The 19,283-nt window shown below is 39.5% G+C and overlaps 1 gene segment (V, D, J or C); it reads left to right on the forward strand.

The window, feature by feature from the left end:
• Nucleotides 1-16,786: 16,786 nt before the first annotated feature.
• LOC308614057 (T cell receptor alpha variable 8-4-like) lies at nucleotides 16,787-17,294 on the forward strand. The segment is given in 2 exons: nucleotides 16,787-16,832; nucleotides 16,948-17,294.
• The last annotated feature ends 1,989 nt before the right edge of the window (nucleotides 17,295-19,283 follow it).

Raw genomic sequence — 19,283 nt, forward strand, 5'->3', positions numbered from 1 at the left:
TCTCCTTCTGCACTAGAACCTCTAACTTGGGGCTAGGAGACTAGCTCATAAGAGGACAGGGTTAAAATAAATATTTAACCACAATATGCTGAACTCCAAAATGGTAAAAAGTGAAAGAAACGAGAAGAGAAAAATTGCTCCAATAAAGATGTTATCTGACTTAGTTGGGTGTCTCAAGAATGTTCAAGCCTGCCTCACCATGATGTGTCCCAACAGGCAGTTGCAAATACTCTCATCTCATCCTACTAGTGCAGCAAAGCAAAGCAAAAAAAAAAAAAAACCAAAACAAACAAACAAACAAAAAACTTGCTCAATGTTCATATATGAACTTGGTCATTTAAAACAAATTTATTCTCTTGCAGTTCTGGATGCAAGAAGTCTGAGATCAGTTTCACTGGCTAAAGTCTATGTCTTGGCAGGGTTTATTCCCTTCCTGTGTTGTACATTACATACTTTTAATTTATTTATTTTATAAGTTGAAATTTGTACCTCTTAATCCCCTTCACCTATTTCACCCCTATACCCACCACTTTCCTCTCTAGTAACCAACAGTTTGTTCTCTATATCTCTGAGTCTTGTTTCTGTTTTATTTGTTCATTTGTTTTGCTTTTTAGATTTCATGTATAAGTGAAAGCATACAGTATTTGTCTTTCTCTGTCCGACTTATTTTCAAGTAAAATACCCTCCAGGTCTATCCTGTTGTCCTAAATGGTAAGATTTTATTCTTTTTTATGGTATATATATGTATATCTTCTGTATCCATTCATATGAATGAATACTGCGGTTGCTTCCGTATCTTGGTTTTTGGAAATAATGGTGCTGTGGAACTTTTTCGAATTAATGTTTTTGTTTTCTTCTGATACATACACAGGAATGTAACTGCTGGATCATAGAGTAGTTACGTTTTAAATTTTTTGATGAATCTTCATACTGTTTTAAATAGTGGCTGCACCAGTTTACTTTCCCAGCAAGAGTGCACAGTTTCCCTTTTTTCCACATCCCAGACAATACTTGTTTTTTTCTCATTTTTTTTTTGATGATAGTATTCTGTTAGGTGTGAGGTGATATCTCATTGGTTTTGATTTGCATTTACCTGTTGATTAGAAACGCTGAACATATTTACATGTGTCTGTTGGCCATCTGTATGTTTCCTTGGAAAAATGCCTATTCAGGTCCTCTGCTTTTTTTTTTTTTTTTTGCAGTATGTGGGCCTCTCACTGTTGTGGCCTCTCCCATTGCGGAGCACAGGCTCCGGACGCGCAGGCTCAGCGGCCATGGCTCACGAGCTTAGCCACTCCACGGCATGTGGGATCTTCCCGGACCGGGGCACGAACCCGTGTCCCCTGCATCAGCAGGCAGACTCTCAACCACTGCGCCACCAGGGAAGCCCTGCTTATTTTTTAATCAGATTATTTGTGGTTTTGGTATTGTGTGTAAAATTTCTTTATATAGCCTGGACATTAACCCCTTATTGACTAATCACTTGCAAATATCTTCTCCCATTCGGAAGGCTGCCTTTTTTTTTTTTTTTTGTATTAATGGTTTCATTCACTGTGCAAAATATTTTAGTTTAATTAGGTCCTATTTGCTTATTTGGGGATTTTTTTTTTTGTCCTTGCCTGAGGAGACAGATACAAAAAATATTGCAAAGATGAATGTCATAGAGCCTACTGCCTATATTTTCTTTAAGGAGTTTATGAGTTCAGGTCTTACATTTAAGTCTTTAGTCCATTTTGAGTCTGCTTTTGAATATGTTGTTAGAAATATTAGAAATATTATATTTCTCACTAGAAATATCTAGTTTCATTCTTTACCCTGTAGTTGTCCAGTTTGTTCAACACTATTTATTGAGGAAACTGTCTTTTCCCCGTTGCTTATTCTTGCCTCCTTTGTCATAGATTGATTGACCATATGTGCATGGGTTAAAATCTGGGCTCTCTATTCTGTTCCACTGATCAAATCTCTGTTTTTGTGCCAGTACCATACAGTTTAGACTGCTATACCTCTGCAGCGTATTTTGATATCAGGGAGTGTGATACCTCCAACTTTGTTCTTTTTTTCAAAATTGCTTTGGCTATTTGTGATCGTTTGCGGTTCTATAAAAATTTTAGGATTATTTGTTCTAGTTCTGTGAAAAATGCCTTGCGTGTTTTGACAGCAGTTACATTGAATCTGTAGATTGCTTCACTTGGGATGGACATTTTAACAGTCTTAATTCTTCCAAGCCATCAACATGGAATATCTTTCTATTTATTTGTATTGTCTTCAATTTCCTTCATGAATGTCTTAGAGTTTTTAGAGTACAGGTCTTTTACCTCCTTGGTTAAATTTATTCTTAAGTTTAATTTTCTTTTTGATTCAATTATAAATTGGATTATTTTAAAAATTCTCTTTCTGATAGTTATTATTAGTGTATAGAAATGCAACAGCTTTCCAAATATTAATTTAGTACCCTGCAACTTTACTGACTTCATTTATTAGTTCTAAGAGTTTTTGTTTTGTTGTGTCTTTGTAATTTTCTATATAGCATACTATGTCATCTGCAAATAACAACAATTTTATTTCTTTCTTTCTAATTGGATGTCTTTTTTTCTTTCCTGTCTGATTACTCTGGCTAGGTCTTCAAGTGCTATGTTACACAGAAGTGGTGAGACTAGACATCCTTGTCATAGAGAAAAAACTTTCAGTTTTTTACCATTGAATATAATGTTAGCTCAGAGTTTATAGTGTGTTCTCACTATACCAAATTTATTGAGAGCTTTTAAAATGAATGGATAGGGCTTCCCTGGTGGCGCAGTGGTTGAGAGTCCGCCTGCCGATGCAGGGGACACGGGTTCGTGCCCCAGTCCGGGAAGATCCCACATGCCGCGGAGCGGCTGGGCCCGTGAGCCATGGCCGCTGAGCCTGCACGTCCGGAGCCTGTGCCCAGCAACGGGAGAGGCCACAACAGTGAGAGGCCCGCGTGCCACAAGAAAAAATAAAAAATAAAAAAAAATAAATAAAATGAATGGATACTGAATTTTGTCAAATGCTTTTTCTGCATTTATTGAGATAATCATGTAATTTTTTTTTTTTTTTTTTTTTTTTTTTTTTTTTGCCGTATGCGGGCCTCTCACTGTTGTGGCCTCTCCCGTTGTGGAGCACAGGCTCCGGACGTGCAGGCTCAGTGGCCATGGCTCACGGGCCCAGCCGCTCCACGGAATGTGGGATCTTCCCGGACCGGGCCACGAACCCGTGTCCACTGCATCAGCAGGTGGACTCTCAACCACTGAGCCACCAGGGAAGCTCTGGGGTTTCTTTATGAGGTGATGAAACAAAAATAAAGTGCTTGAAATTTGATAATTTGGCATAAACAACTTCATTAGATGAAATTTCAGGATAAAATGGAAAAGAATCTTCATTCCTTCAAAGTCAAGAGAAGAAAATATTTTTATTTTGGAAAACATTTATACTGTTAATATTTTTTATATTTTCACTAATTAAACAGTATGTTATGAGAAGCTTTGTCTTCATGACAACTATAACAATAATTATAGATTGCACCAAACAATATATGTGCACTCATGACAAACACATGGCCAAATATTTGGATTTAGAGGACCTGTGGATCCTTGCTTCCTACAACTTCTAATAAGTTAAGCATAGAGTTACATCACAAGTGAATATGATTTTACTGCCATTAGCATTTGTTATTCCAATACACAACTGGAGATATAACAGAAGTCAGAACCTTGTTTTGTTCTCATTTGTCTGAGTGATATTTGCTGTTGTGAAGTTACCAGTTCCCATGATTTGGCGGGTAAGTAGGAAGGAAGGGGGCTGATGGCTTCTTGCTTATCTTTTGTAGGGAAGTTGAGGATCAGTGAACATATTTCACCTTAGAATCGAAATTGGAGGCAAGAAAACAATCAGAAGAACATGAATGAATATTTGTGAACACAGCATGATTCATAATGAATTTGTTTCTGGTAAGCCCTTCAGATTCCATCACAGATTAATTTACTAAATTTGGAAATTTTAAGTAATAAATCTCCTTCCCAAATGTCCTTCAATATTGATCACTGGACTGTCCTTTACTATATATAAACAGTTATCATTAAATCACAAGGAAAGGGAGAACAATGTTTAAGACAGGCCAAATCTCCCAACCTGGGTGTTATACACATTCAGACTTGATCCAGCCAGAAACTACATTTCAGAGACAAATGCTATAGTGCAGCTGAGGGACCTTGCACCTTTACTGTCAGGAACTCAGAGCAGGGCCATTTCAACAAGGGGGAAATCCTGCCATTATGCTCCTCTCCAGACTGCTGTGGGCATTCATGGCTCTCCTCTGCTTAGCTACAAATAATGGCAAACCAGAGCATCGGCTGCCTGTCAGCACTCAAAGGTGAAATGGGACAGAGGAGTAGATGTCTCAATTAAAAATACACTCTCACCCCTGTGTCACTCATTAATGAGTTATTTTGACCTTAAAGTCAAAGGACTAGCACTGTTTTAGAGACCTTGCCTGTACTTTCTTTTCTACTTGTCTATTTGCCTTTGGTTCTTTTATTTTAATTCTTCCGTTAAAACAATGAAACCAAATGGAAGATTGACAGTTACATTCCACAAGAACATATAACAGTATACAAAACTTCAGTTACCAACTTCTGTGTCATTGATATGTACTGAGTGTTTACAGCCTGTAGATAACATGTTTTGTAGGAGTGCATTATAGCATTGTGTCACAGAAAGATCTGGCATGCTTATCTTGACTTTATTTTACAAAGAGAAAAATAATCAGCTCCTAACAAGTAAGACCGAACACTTTGGACCAATGGGATAGAAAATGTGACATCAAGACAAGCATAGGACACATGATCTACTAAGTACAATTCTACTTGGGGAGGCAACAGGACTGAGTATCTGGAATATCCTGATCCTCCTCAAAGTCTAATAGATAAGACTCAACATCAGGTTTCAAAAGAATATATTATTCCTGTTATAATTTCATGAAAACATAAAAAACTGAACAGATTCTGAAAATCTGAGGGGCTGATTTTTTAACATTTCATGTTAAAGTAACTTTATTTAGTGAAAAATCTAAATAGAGCCCTAGAACCCGGTTAAAAAAAAGAGATACATTAATTATTTTGGACAATATTGCTTTTCACCAAGAAAGCTGAAAATCCGTGAGTTTTAAAAGAACTCCACTGATTCAGAATGGAGAAAAGTAAATAGAGGCTAAATGAATGACCAGTAAGTAGATTACAAGAAGGGTGCATACCCTATACTAAATTCTATTTTAAATGGGCTGGCAAAATTATTCTGCTGAATAATTATCAATGCATGTCAACCTGTTTAATCTGTAGTTCCCCTCAGCTCAAAACTTTAATACTAATTTTTCCATGCTCCTTTTCAGATACTGCCTAACAATTGTGGTGGGAAGAAAAGTAGACATAGTTTTGTGGTGAGCCAGACTTTTTCCCCATCTGTGCACAGACCACGTGGTCTATGAACATAACACCCTACTTCCTGTTTGGAGGAGTGACACAGGAACCCAGGTACTATGTATATGTGCTGCCATGCCCTCAAAGACACTGAACTCTCAGCTTGAGGCAGAACTGAAAACATATGTGCAGGGGAATTCTTGCCACATGGTGCTCTCCAGCCTGCTCTGGGTATTCCTGGCCTTCATCTTCTCTGGTAAGGATGGTTCCAAATATGGGTACAAATGTTCAGGTTGAAAGGACTGCACACAGGCACATGGTACTTCACATGGACTTGGGGAGGAAAGGAGGATTGGAGAAAAGAAAGCTTATCATGATTTCAATTTGGTTTTTCTTTGGGTCCTAAATTAGTCTAATTCCTACATTATTTTGTTCACTACTTCAGTTCTGTTTTCTGATTTTTTTCCCACAGGATTTGGTGCAGCCCAGAAAGTTACTCAAGTCCAGCCAGCCATATCCAGTCAACTAGGGGAGACAGTCACCTTGAACTGTCAGTATGAACCAAGCCAGAGCATGTACTATATTTTTTGGTATAAGCAGCTTCCCAGTGGAGAGATGACTTTCGTTATTCGTCAGAGTTCTTCTGGCCAAAATGCAAAGAAAGGCCGCTATTCTGTAAACTTTCAGAAAACACGGAAATTCATCAGCCTCACCATTTCAGTCTTACTGGTGGAAGATTCTGCAAACTACTTCTGTGCTCTCTGGGAACTCACAGTGCTTGAAGAAATAGGAAAAGCCAAACAAAAACCCCAGAGCTCAATAAGAGAGAGCCCCCTTGCTGCGGGAGCCAAGCTGAAAGGCACACCTGCAGACCCCAGACAAGAAATGGTAGTCCTGTGGTTGCTTAATCTGTGGTCTGGATCAAGAGATTGAATTCTAAATAAAATCTCCTGTTATCTCACTTGGGAACAGATGTCCAGAGTAACTTTCTACTAATACATACTCAGTCTTGAATTTTTGACTTTAAGTCCATCACACAGAACATGTGTAAAATTGTCTAAAGTTTAAAACTTCTCCATAATAATTTAAAGTGGCAGTTTCACCTAAAGACACTCACACCACAAACCTGGGTCTAGTTATCTGAAATGGTCATGAAAATCATTTCCTTAGTCCTTTCCTCTTAGACTTTGTGTCAGGGTACAATCAGAGAAGCAAATCACAAGTGATCTAGAATAAGAGACTCATTGTAAAGAATAGAACTCAGGCAATAGCTAGAGCTGGTGGAGGGGTCTATACAAAGCTGTTATCTTTGCATCTGGTGTTGAGCCTGAATTCACTGTTAGTCAATTAGAGTATCATTTGGGAAGGAAAGTTGGATGTGGACAAAAGCATGGACAGACTGTGACATGTATGTATACTAGAACCCATGAGGACAATGGAACCCACAAAGACACACTAAAACTTGTCTGTCTCTCACCTCCTTCAGTCTCACAATGGTGGGTGACCTTAAGGAGAAGTGAGTGTCATGTGCCCTCGTGCTACATGCATACTTGGTCCAAGACAAAGAGAAGATGAGGAGGAGATCGGGTGGGTGGTAGAGGAGTTGTGAGTCAACAATAAGATGAGCTAGTTCATCAGCAGCCACATGTATGAGTTGCCCCAGTTCCTGGAGCCCTGCACCAACCAGCAGAGCATAAAACATGTGGCTACTTCATAACAACTACCTTCTAAACCTTGTGCAAGTCTTTTTTGTGGCCACCCCTAACCCAGAACAATACAGGGAAGCAAATTCTGGGACACAGATTTCCAGATAGTTGAGACACTACAAAGCTACTACAGTACCTCTATGTCAACTAGTCACCCATCTATACCTCTTTTAACAACACAACTTTCAAATAAAGACAACAGCAAAACTATGCTTCCTGTTAATAAGATGCAATTATTCCCCATTCAACCAAAACCAAGCTAACCCTCTCCTGAAGAGAGTATACCAGGTTCATTTATCCATTTTGGGGTGGTGTTCTTTCCTCTTATACCTCATTCACACCGTCCCATTGAATCCTGCATCTTAACCACTGAGATACAATGAGATATAAGTTAAACTTATACTTGCACATCATATGTTACCACAGGCAGACAAGTAAGGGAGAGATTTAAAAATGGTTAATGTATACATAACCATATTCATATCAAAATGAAAAAGAAATTGTCATGGGCTTCCCTGGTGGCGCAGTGGTTGAGGGTCCGCCTGCCGATGCAGGGGATGCGGGTTCGTGCCCCGATCCCGGAGGATCCCGCATGCCGCGGAGCGGCTGGGCCCGCGAGCCATGGCCGCGGAGCCTGTGTGTCCGGAGCCTGTGCTCCGCAACGGGAGAGGCCACAGCAGTGAGAGGCCCGCGTACAGCAAAAAAAAAAAAAAAAAGAAAGAAATTGTCATAACTATTATAGTTCTTGTTTCTGCAAATGACCACATGATTGTAGGTGGTATTTATAACTACCATTTCCATTACCCATTCCATAACCTATTTGCTCATAGCAAGCACCTTCACTCACTGCTCTACTTGACTTCCTAAAAAACAAGTTTCTTATTCAGGAGCAGTGCTATGTGGAAAACCATAAAGATGAATAAGGAATTCTGCAAGTCCACCACTGTGGTTTTGGCAGAAGTTTGCAAGGCATTGAAGGCAAATCTAAGGGTCTATTTAAGTGGAAATAATCTTGCCAATACCCAGGGAAAATCAATATAATGTATTCTGGGAAATATCATTAAGAATGATGCCTGATTTCACATCAGAAGTCACCAAGTGAAAGCATTTTTAAAGTGTTAAAATAAATAAATAAAACTTTGAAACTGGCTTCTTATGAACATGAAAGTATATTTTTAAATTGTCTTTGTTAAAAATCACTGCTAATAGGGGGGAAAGTCAAGGCACAGAATGGTAAACTATATTTGTAATGCATATTTCTGATAAAGACTCAAATGCAATATATATTAAAAGCTCATGTAAATCAATAAGAAAAGAGTTAATAAGAATGGCAAAATCTTGGAGATCCAATTCAGAAATATTATATCCAATAGCTAATAAATATACAAAAATTATCATTATTCATCAGGGAATATTATTATTATTATTCATTAGGGAAATGAAAATAAAATCTCATCTGTGTCCTTTTAGCATCCTGAGTGAATCAGTATGGCTAGGAGAATATGACCTAAGAAGATAGGGAAAAATAATGACTGTCTCCAGGAAAATAAGTGATTAAGTACATTTCTTAGAAGCTTCCATCAGGGCTTCCCTGGTGGTGCAGTGGTTGAGAGTCCGCCTGCCGATGCAGGAGACACGGGTTCGTGCCCCAGTCCGGGAGGATCCCACATGCCACGGAGCGGCTGGGCCCGTGAGCCATGGCCGCTAAGCCTGCGCGTCCGGAGCCTGTGCTCCGCAATGGGAGGGGCCACAACAGTGAGAGGCCCGCGTACCGCAAAAAAAAAAAAAAAGAAGCTTCCATCATTGAACTGATGTGGAGAAAACAACAAGCAGTAAGAGAACACAGACCCGGACATTGAAGGAAAGGAAGGTTTTACTAGAAAAAAGAAAGTTGGTACTTATTGGGCTTACTATATGTCAGGCACTGTAGTATGCATTTCAGATTCATTATCTAATTCAAATATCATAAACCCTATGAGATAGATTTTATTGTTCCAATTTTTTTAATTTTGGGGAAATGAGACATAACTTTCCTAACTGTGAATATCATCTCTAACTTTTATTGCCAGCCAGAGTGTAGCATTTAAGGGGCTCCTAAAGAGCAAGGTTTGAACTATGGAGAAGCACTTGGCCCCAGAAGAGGGTGGCTGGATGTCTCAGTGATGGTGACATTACTGGTTTAAAAAGGAACTTAAAAGGAACTAGGAAAGAAGATGCCAAACCTAGGCACAAATTGCCCCGGGATCAATAGATGAGGAAATCATCCACAAATCAGTTAACAGTGCTGAACGCTTTAGCAAGTTCCTTATGCAATAGTGTGCTGGGAAGAATAAGGGGCTACAGGGAAAGATATTATTCCTTAAACACTCCAAGCATGTTTCTATATCAAGACCTGTGCTCCTTGCCTTTGTCCTCTCTATTGTGATGTTATGCCCCCAAATATCTATATGGTGCACCTCTGAATTCCTTCATGTCTTTACTCAAATGTCACCCCTTTGGGAATCTTTTATCTTTTATCTCTTTAATCTTCTATTTTCCTTCCTTGAGAATCAGGCTCTAGCACACTGCATGCAGCAAGAAAGAAAGCTGAAGCACTGCCACCTGGTGTCCTGCTCAAATATTTTGTGATGCTTACACTGGCCTCGCTGCTGCCCTCTAGTGATATTGGGTAAAATTGTGGTGAAGCCTAGTCACAATAGAAGCTGCCATTGCTGAACCAGTCAGTAAACTTCCCAATGCAGAAATCAGGAGAGAGAGGATTCAGGAGAACTGGCTGGTTTTTTCCTTTTGCTTGCCAGATGTGAAAGTGATTCACTTCAAATGACATATACAACACATGAGATGATTTTGGCTGTAGAGTTATAGGCTACCTTGGAATGAAAGCTCAGAATTGTTGTGCAAGTTTGGGGTTTCTTCTCTGGTAAGTATAATTGTGTCTACTGCTCTGTCCTTTCTTGTAGTATAGCAATATCCTGAGAAGTGGGAGCAAGAGTCAATAATGGGAAAAAATAAACAGTTGTAGCAAATACTGGGTGGTATACTCATTTCATATTATAATATGCCCACCCAATCTCTCAATATAACACCTTAATGAATTGACTTCTCATTAACAGTAAGAACACGATAGACCATGGATACTTATGATAATACATGAAATCTGCCAGGTAACCTGCTACATATACCTCAGAAAAATATTGAAATTTATCTTGGGCTAGATTCCTCTGCAATTTCAGATTCTGTCTTCCAACACGCCCCCCCGCTCCCCCCCCACCGCCCCGCGCAAGATTTCGCACATTGCCTGCAGTTGGTTGAGTGCCTAAGCTAGGGAGGGTATTGTGTTGGGTGATTTGAATGTGTGTTCTCACTTAATTCTTACTGGAACCCTTCAAGGTTGGGTCCATCCTACTTTAGGGAGACAGTGTAGCAAAGTGCTTGAGACCAAAGACTTGGGTTGTATTTCTAGATCTACCACTCGGTAGTTGAGTGATCTTGGGAAAATGACTTAATAATTTTTATGCTTCCATTTCCTCATATCTACCATGTGGATATTGATAGAATCTACCATGCAGGGTTCTTATGAGAAGTGAATGAGATGATGAATGCCAGTGCTGAGCCCAGCACCCCCAGAAAGATACTGGCTATTTGCATAAAAGGGAATTGAACATGAGAGAGGTTCAATACCTTGTCTGGTGTTACAGAATAAGTGTCGAAGTGGAGCCCTCTCTCCATACCCTGTCTAGAGCAGATGCCTTCCCTCACCCCAAGAGCAGCTCTCTAGTTCAATACAATGTTGTATTTTTTAAGTGCTTATCACTATCTATAATTATGTTTTAAAAAAAATCCATTTAGTTAATTCTTCCTCCTCCTACTGCACTGTAGGTCTTTTATAACCTTTCACTACAGAATCCTCTATGAGTGAACAATACTTAGTGCAGGAGGCTCAATTTATATGTGTGTGTGTGTGTGTGTATATAAAATAAATGTACAAAAGATAAAATTATTTCTAGAGTCCATGCTATTCAAACACTGATATAAAAGCTTAAGCTGGACTAATCTTTGTGTTGTTTATCTAGAACTGTCAATATGTATATCCTGTAAGTCACTTCATCTAAGATTTAATTTATACAATATATCTAGTGATCAATTGGCTTCTCCTCTATTTCAGGTAAGGTGGGTTGCTGTAGATTACAGGATTCTACCTTACTAGTTGCATGAATGTCAAGGCTGTTGGAGGTATGCCTGTCTTGTTCTGGACACATACCTTCCAATATCCAGGTGAATTTTTCAATGGATCAGTATTTTCATCAGAAATATGCTTCACAGCAAGTAGGCTTTATGATGGTGTGGTCATACCCACACTATCCTATTCATCAAGTGGTCTGATCTGGAGGAAAAAAACAAGGAACTTCACTTGTAGTAGTTTCTGTTTGTCTAGCAGTCCATCCCTAACCTCAGCCTTTGCACTTCTAAATTGGGAGACGTTAATGAGGTTTTCCAGGATTTCCTTTATTAACCACAGTGGCATCTCTTTTCTTGGGAAGGAAAGTCAGAGGTTAGCCATTGAAATATCTTCCAATCCTGTTCCACTTTTCAGAACACTGTTTGAGTGTGTGGAAGGTACTGTTCCCTGAGTTTAGTACCTTCCCCATGCTGTTTCCTTTATTTATTTCAGTTGTTCACTGGAAAGAAGGTTATGTAGTCAATTTACACTGCCAATTTTCCAGAAGTAGATTCTGAACAATCTTAATTACTGCTATCTTGTACTGTTAAATTTCCCCTCAATGTCTTTTTTTCTTTCCCAGCTGTTTTTTAAGTTCACAGGGAACAGAGAGTATTGCTTTCATAATTTTCAGATCTCTTAAGGACATTCTGGGCACAAGATGACTGTTTAAACTAACATGTGTATGTTCAATCAAACTAGCATTATTCCTGGACTGTGACACGGGACAAGATAAAACATAATTCTTACTTACTTTTAAACAACGCTATTTGAGGTAAAATTGACATTCCACAAAATTCATCCATTTTGAATTTACAGTTCAGTGATTTTTGGTAAATTAGCTGACTTATGAAACCATTACAATAATCCAGGTTTAAACACTTTTATCACCACAAAAAGCTCCTTCATGCTCAATTATAGTTAATCCCTGTTCCGATACCTGGCCACAGGCAACCAGTGATCTACTTTATATCTCCATAGGTTCCTTTTCTGAACATTTCATGTAAATGGAGTCATTCAGTACATTTAAGTTGTTCCATTTTTTGGCTAGTAGAAAGAAACCCAAAAAGTAGACTCTTGTTATTTTTAGAATATATCTTCTCTAACATTTAAAACATTTACTGAGTATCACAAATGTAAGTGGCATGGCAGATTCCAAACACCATGGACTCCTTACCAGATAGATATGTGTTCTAATTATTACCAGATGTTGTTTGACCTGGAGTGAATTCCTCAATCTCTTTCAGCTTTAGTTTTCCTGTTTGTAAATTGGGAATGATAGTAATTCTATTGTGTGATTTCTGTATTCGAATAACGTACATAAAGCAATAGATAATTTAGCACATGGTATGTGTGCACATTTATAATATGAGGATTTGAAAGTTTTAGAAATTTTGTTGAAAGTTCATATAAAAGATTCCTAACCAAAGTGCTTTTCCTGCCACAAATTGCCATCCCAATCTCTCTCAATTTGAATAATTTCAGTCCACGATGAGGCAGCCCACTTCTGAACGGTTGTCAGTTCTCTTTGTGCTGTGGACTCATGGGGGATGTCCTCACTGTTTGTGAAGCTGGTCTCAAGAAAACAGTGTTTGAGCCCTCCTTTTGAATGACAGGAAACTGAGTCTAGGTCAGAAATTGCTGGTGTGTTTCTAGGACTTGTATGTGGTCTTGTCTCTGATTGGCTGGGCAACCAGATGCAGAATCCTATTTTCTGAAGAAGAATATTCCTCTACTGAGGATACTTGGGCAGGATAAATGGAGAGGAATCCTTTGCCAGCTCCATTGTTAATCCTGTGACTTCATCTTGGCCTTAAGTCCAGGGGCTGCTGAAGACATTCTGAACAGTATGTGGCAGTGATGGAGAAGGAGGGGAATGTAGTCACGTAACTCTAGGTTCTATCTGGGAATGTGTGAAGACAATGAATACTCTGTAGAGAGATCAGTTTATGTCTGACCCTGTCTTTCTGAACAGAAATGAGCAGCATATTGAGTATGGAACAGATTTCTCCATCTCTGCATGTTCAGGAAGGAGGGAGCACCAATTTCACCTGCAGTTCCCCTTTCAGCTCTTTTTATGCTTTACACTGGTATAGACAGGAAGCTGGAAAAAGCCCTAAGGACCTGTTTTAATGACTTTAAATGAGGATGAAAAGGAGGAAGGATAAGTAAGAATCACTCTGAATACTAAGGAGGGTTACAGCTATATGTACATCAAAGGATCCCAGCCTGAAGACTCAGCCACATATCTCTGTGCCTGCACACAGTGCCCTTCAGGCCCCTGCAGCCCATGCCCAAACCTGTGCCTGGTGCTGCTCTGGTACCAGCATTGAGAAAGAGCCATGTGTGAGGTAGAAAAGGCAAATTCAATGAATTACAGTGTTTTCTATAATCAGGGGGAAATGCAATGATAGATAAACAAGCGTTCCAGTCACTGTAGCTCCGTCAACTAACGGGACTGTCATTACACATCACTTGCCTCCATTCCCACCAGTATATTGGCTATATCATTGAGTCAGATTCCTAGCCTCCTCTTTTGCCATGATTCCAAGTGAACTAAATAGTTACTTAAACCTTTCTAAAATAATCTGATTAAAGTAGGGTAATATTCACAACTCGTTGCTACATCCTACTTCATTGAAGGCATGTTCTTCAACACAAAAAGAAAGAACAAAGAAGAGAAATGGGAAAAGCAAATAATTTTTTATTGATTTCTCCAAGGTTTTCACAAAAATTTTCTCAAAGATTTTGAAGTGAATATACCTTCTTTTCCATAAGGGAGTTAACATCTGAGTGCCCTAAAAGCTCACTCTCATGTAGCTCATTTCCAAGAGTATTAGAGTGTATTATGTGTTGACTATTCATTCTCTCTCACCCTTACTATGCTAATCTTTAGCTGGAGTATATTTTCTATACTTGGCCTCACTGTGGACTTTGGACATAGCAATGTGACCAGCTTTGACCAATGGAATGTGAGTGGATAGGAAGTATGTTATATCATAGCTAAAACTAAATATATTCACATGGCATGTCTTCTTTTGTTTCTTCCCTGCACTTACCAGGTAGTTGTTGTCCTTTCAGCTTTTATCCATAATGTGAAGAAGATGCAAGGTCCAGAATGAAAAGATAACTCATAGTAGCAGAACGGAATCCACATGTATCCAGGAGCAGAGCCTCAGAGTGCTAGGACTGCAGTTGACCCACAACTAACATACCGTGGACAACTCAGTAAACTTTGTTCTTGTGAGCCACTGAGATTGTGAGGCTGTTTGTACTGAGCGTTACCCTAGTCAAAGTTGACTGATATATGAAGTCATATCAATTCTGTCTTCTAAATATTTCTCACATTCAACCACCTCTTTTTAGTTGCCTTGTTACTATCCTGGTCCAGGTGCTCATAATCTCTCACTGAGTTGGTTGGAATAACTTCTTAAATATATCCCCTATCCATGAGCTCTTACTTCCCAAATCTATCCCTGAAGTTATCATTCTAAAATACACATCAGATTAGATTGCTGTTCTATTTCAGGACCTTCTATGGCTCCCCATGACCCAAAAGTAAAAATCAAGGTTTATGTGGCCATCTACAGTATTACTTCCAGTAAGTGTTCACCCTCATCCCCAGTATTACACCAAGATTTCTGAACATCAGCCATATCAAATGAACTCACTCTCATATTTTCTTCTTATAAATATTATTTCTTTCTCAAGCTGGCAAAATCCTATTCAATCTTCAGGACCCAGTAAATGTCACATTTACTTTTAAAAAGATTTTCCAGGTTACATAAATTATATTTATTTGCCCTCTCCCTCTTTTAGTGTTCTGTACACAGTTTTGCAAGAGCACATATCTACTATGCTAAGAATATTTTTTGGTTTTAACTCTTCACTAGTCCAAATTCCTCAAGGATAGGGACCCGTACATATTATTCTTTAATCCCAGCTGTTATTATTTTCCCTGACTTATAAGAACCATTCAGTAGATCTGCCTACAACTTGACCACAGTTTACTTTTGACAAGTGCACTGATTAATGAGAACTGGTTTGTGAAGCTGGTTTATATGAGTGGGTTGGAAACCTTCCACGGCGGAAACACTTGAAGATACTTCTACTTCATTATATCCCTCAAGCCAACACATGGCTATGTTTCCCACTCTTACACCTGGTTCTTACTTAAACCATCATCCCAGGAGGACAGTGTGCCCCCATCTAAGCATATGTATCAACACAGCCATACAGAAGTTTCTCTCCATATATTTGTGGTTTTTAACATCAATTGTAAATGAAATGGTACATGAAAATTTTGTATGTTTTTGTAACGTATCATTTCTATACTTTACGATATCGCCTTTGACTCTCTTCGATCTTAGTACAGCTTACCCAGGACCTTTTGATGAGTCATGGTAGAGGACCGTAAAGACAACTCATATCGTTAAATGAATCTTCCTCAACTTTCTGCTTTCCACATGAAACATTACTACTTTTACACATATAATTCACTTTCCTTCCCCTAATAATAAAAAAGATATCTCTCTTACCTTTAAATAGTGTGCCTTTGTCCAAACGCTTCACCCACTCCATTCTCCTTGACTTCTCTGGCACCTCAGCCCACTGATCGTCCAAACTCTATGGTCTGATTCTTCAGGACTTTCTTGCTACTGATTTCTTCCCATCATTTAAAATATTCAAGCATGCTTCTCTTAAAAAATATTTAATATTCCTCCAAACTCATACATGCCTCTCCTGTAACCAATCTATTTTTTCTCAGAAATACCAATGATCTCTTTATTATTAAATCCAAAAGTATCTTTTACCTCCTTCATCTAGACAAGTGTTTCTCAAATTCTAATGTGCGCAGGAATCTTATTAAAATGCAGATTCTGACTCAGGAAGTCTGGGTTGGGCCTGAGCTTCTGCATTCAGAATAGCTCCCCGGTGATGCAGATGCTACTCACCTGCAGACCACATTCAGAGCAGCCACTTTCTGCAGTGCTTGCCACTCCTTTCGGAGACTTTTGTGTTCCTGGAAGGAAGGAGGTGAGGAAGGTTCACAAAAATTTTGAACTGCTCTTTGTTTCTCCATCTGACCAATAGAGGGGGCTGTTGTGTAAACTGGAAATGGTTTTTCTATATAAGATCAGAATAACCTCACAAAAACCTTCCTTCCCTACAGTTTAAAGAGATATTCTGACACCACTTGTTGCACAATGACATGTAAAGCAAGCATCTCAGATGCCAGAGGCAGGCAATCTTGTTAAGACAGCCTCTCTCCCAACACACCTTACAACGTCCATCAGAAGAAGAAATCTAAATCCTGTGTCATTCCTTCTCAACCTCACAGCAACCTGGGTTCAAGTCCACCAGTCATCAGACTTTTGTTTCTGGAGAATCTCCCAGAAAGGAGCTCACTGCCTCCTCACTGCTCCACCATGACCTTGGTGTTCACCTTTGTGCTTGAGGTGCTCCTGTTCCTGAGTGAGTACTGTTCCATTTTACTCTCTTGTCCACACATGGAACATTGCTTTGGACTGACTTTGAATACAGACTTTTTGTTCTGGCTGAGTTCATTGATTCAGCACTGATGTTTCAGGAGGAGCCGGAGCCCAGTCGGTGACCCAGCCTGACGGCCACATTACTGTCTCTGAAGGAGCCCGTCTGGAGCTGAGGTGCAACTACTCATCTTCTGTTTCATTCTATCTCTTCTGGTACGTGCAGTACCCCAATCAAGGACTCCAGCTTCTCCTGAAGTACACATCTGGAAACAGCCTTGTCTCAGGTATCAAAGGTTTTGAGGCTGAATTTGGGAGGAGTGAGAAGTCCTTCCACCTGAGGAAAACATCAGCCCATTGGAAAGACTCGGCCAAATACTTCTGTGCTCTGAGTGACACAGTGACTAAGACTACAGTGGGAGCTGAACACAAATCTCCTGAGACATAGTAGCTTAAAAGACTCAGGGTCTCAGCCTATGTTATTTTCAGGATGTTGGCATGTTCTGTGAAGGCAAACAGTACAGAGAATACAGAATCCTGAAAGTGTTTGGTTCCCATGGGCATTTTAGATTTCTTTTCTTTTTCTTTTTTCTTTTGCAAAGGAAAAACTATTGTTTTCTTTTTTTTCTTTTTTTTTTTTTTTTTTGCGGTACACGGGCCTCTCACTGTTGTGACCTCTCCCGTTGCGGAGCACAGGCTCCGGACGCGCAGGCCCAGCGGCCATGGCTCACGGGCCCAGCAGCTCCGCGGCATGTGGGATCCTCCCGGACCAGGGCACGAACCCGTGTCCCCTGCGTTGGCAGGCGGACTCTCAACCACTGCGCCACCAGGGAAGCCCAAAACTATTGTTTTCTTAATTTCAGTGTTCTCAGTGGTCTTGAGGCTGGTAGGTGGTTTCCTGTCCGTGTCACCTGAGCAGGCTGTGCCTATACTATACTGTTTTGTTCAGAGTAAGTTTTTATGTCATAAAATGAAAACCCAATCTTAATATTCTTTTTCAAAATATACTTGACAATTCCAAGGTATTTGTTCTCACTTATTTAGTTTGGTTCAAACAAATGGGATTCTGGCTGGAATCACATTGGAAACTGACATTTTAGGATATTATGTTTTCCTACCCAAGAATATTATATGCCTCTTCATTTATTCAGGACTTGTTTTAGTCCTTTAAAAGTAAACTTTGCTTGCTTGTTTCCAGAAAAGTTGGAAAAAATGAAATGAATCATTGAATAAGTGGAGAGCTGATGTCTAGTATTCTGTGTCTGTTCCTCTCTCTGAACAGGGAAGAGAGCCAACAGAAAGTGAAGCAGCATCCCCAGTCCACAAGTGCCAGGAGGGAGAGGTTTCTATTTTTAACACAGTCACACACACAGCAAGAGTGAGAGTTCCAACCATTAAGAAGAACATATCTCTGTGCAGGTCATAGGCTCAGACTCTACCTTCTGCCCTGTAATCATGGGGACCCCGGCCACGTTCAGTCTGTTCACAGACCCACAGAAGGAGGCACTCACTTTCACACAAAATGATGTTTCTCAGAATTCATACCTGAGGTTTTTCTGTTTCCTCCTTTCCGCACACTTTGTTAGGCAATATAAAAATATTTTACGAATGATGCTTGTACACAAAGAGCTTACTACCTAAAAGTCATAGGAATATCTCTCTCATTAGATTTAAGCTTTATGAAGATATCAATTTTTTTTTTACCAATAAGCATTCACTGAACAATGGTTGAAAGAATGAATGGCTGATAATATTTATACCCATGTATAAAGGCAAATTTATAGCCAATGGTTAGAATTTATATGGAAACAAATTTCAGCTCCCTATAAGGAAAAATGAACAATTAGAGGTTTTTCAAAACAAAATAGACTGCTTTGAGGTGTAAAATATTCCTCATTACAGGAACTAGTCAAAGAAAAGTGGAATGTCCATTTTCCAGTGATTTGCAGAAACGCTTACAAAACAATATGATTTTGCACCAAACTAAGAATTTTAAGTTTTAAATGAGGGAAAATACCGTAAAAGAACTAAACAACCAAAAAGCTTGTAAAATTCACCACAGATTAAAAAAAAAATCACTTCCAAATTCATGAAAATTGGATTTTGAATTTTTACTTGACGCATGTGTAGGAATTTAAGTGAGGGCAATGGTAGAACATATTCCAAGCAGGGTAAACTTATTAAGAGCAAAGATCAAGAAACAATAAGCAGGGCCTCCCTGGTGGCGCAGTGGTTGACAGTCCGCCTGCTGATGCAGGGGACGCGGGTTCGTGCCCCGGTCCGGGAGGATCCCACATGCCGCGGAGCGGCTGGGCCCGTGAGCCGTGGCCGCTGAGCCTGCACGTCCAGAGCCTGTGCTCCGCAGCAGGGGAGGCCACAGCAGTGAGAGGCCCACATATTGCAAAAAAAAAAAAAGAAACAATAAGCAAGAAGAGTT

The sequence above is a fragment of the Mesoplodon bidens genome (genome assembly GCF_964165515.1).
Source record: "Mesoplodon bidens genome assembly, chromosome: 3".
Classification (NCBI taxonomy): Eukaryota; Metazoa; Chordata; class Mammalia; order Artiodactyla; family Ziphiidae; genus Mesoplodon; species Mesoplodon bidens.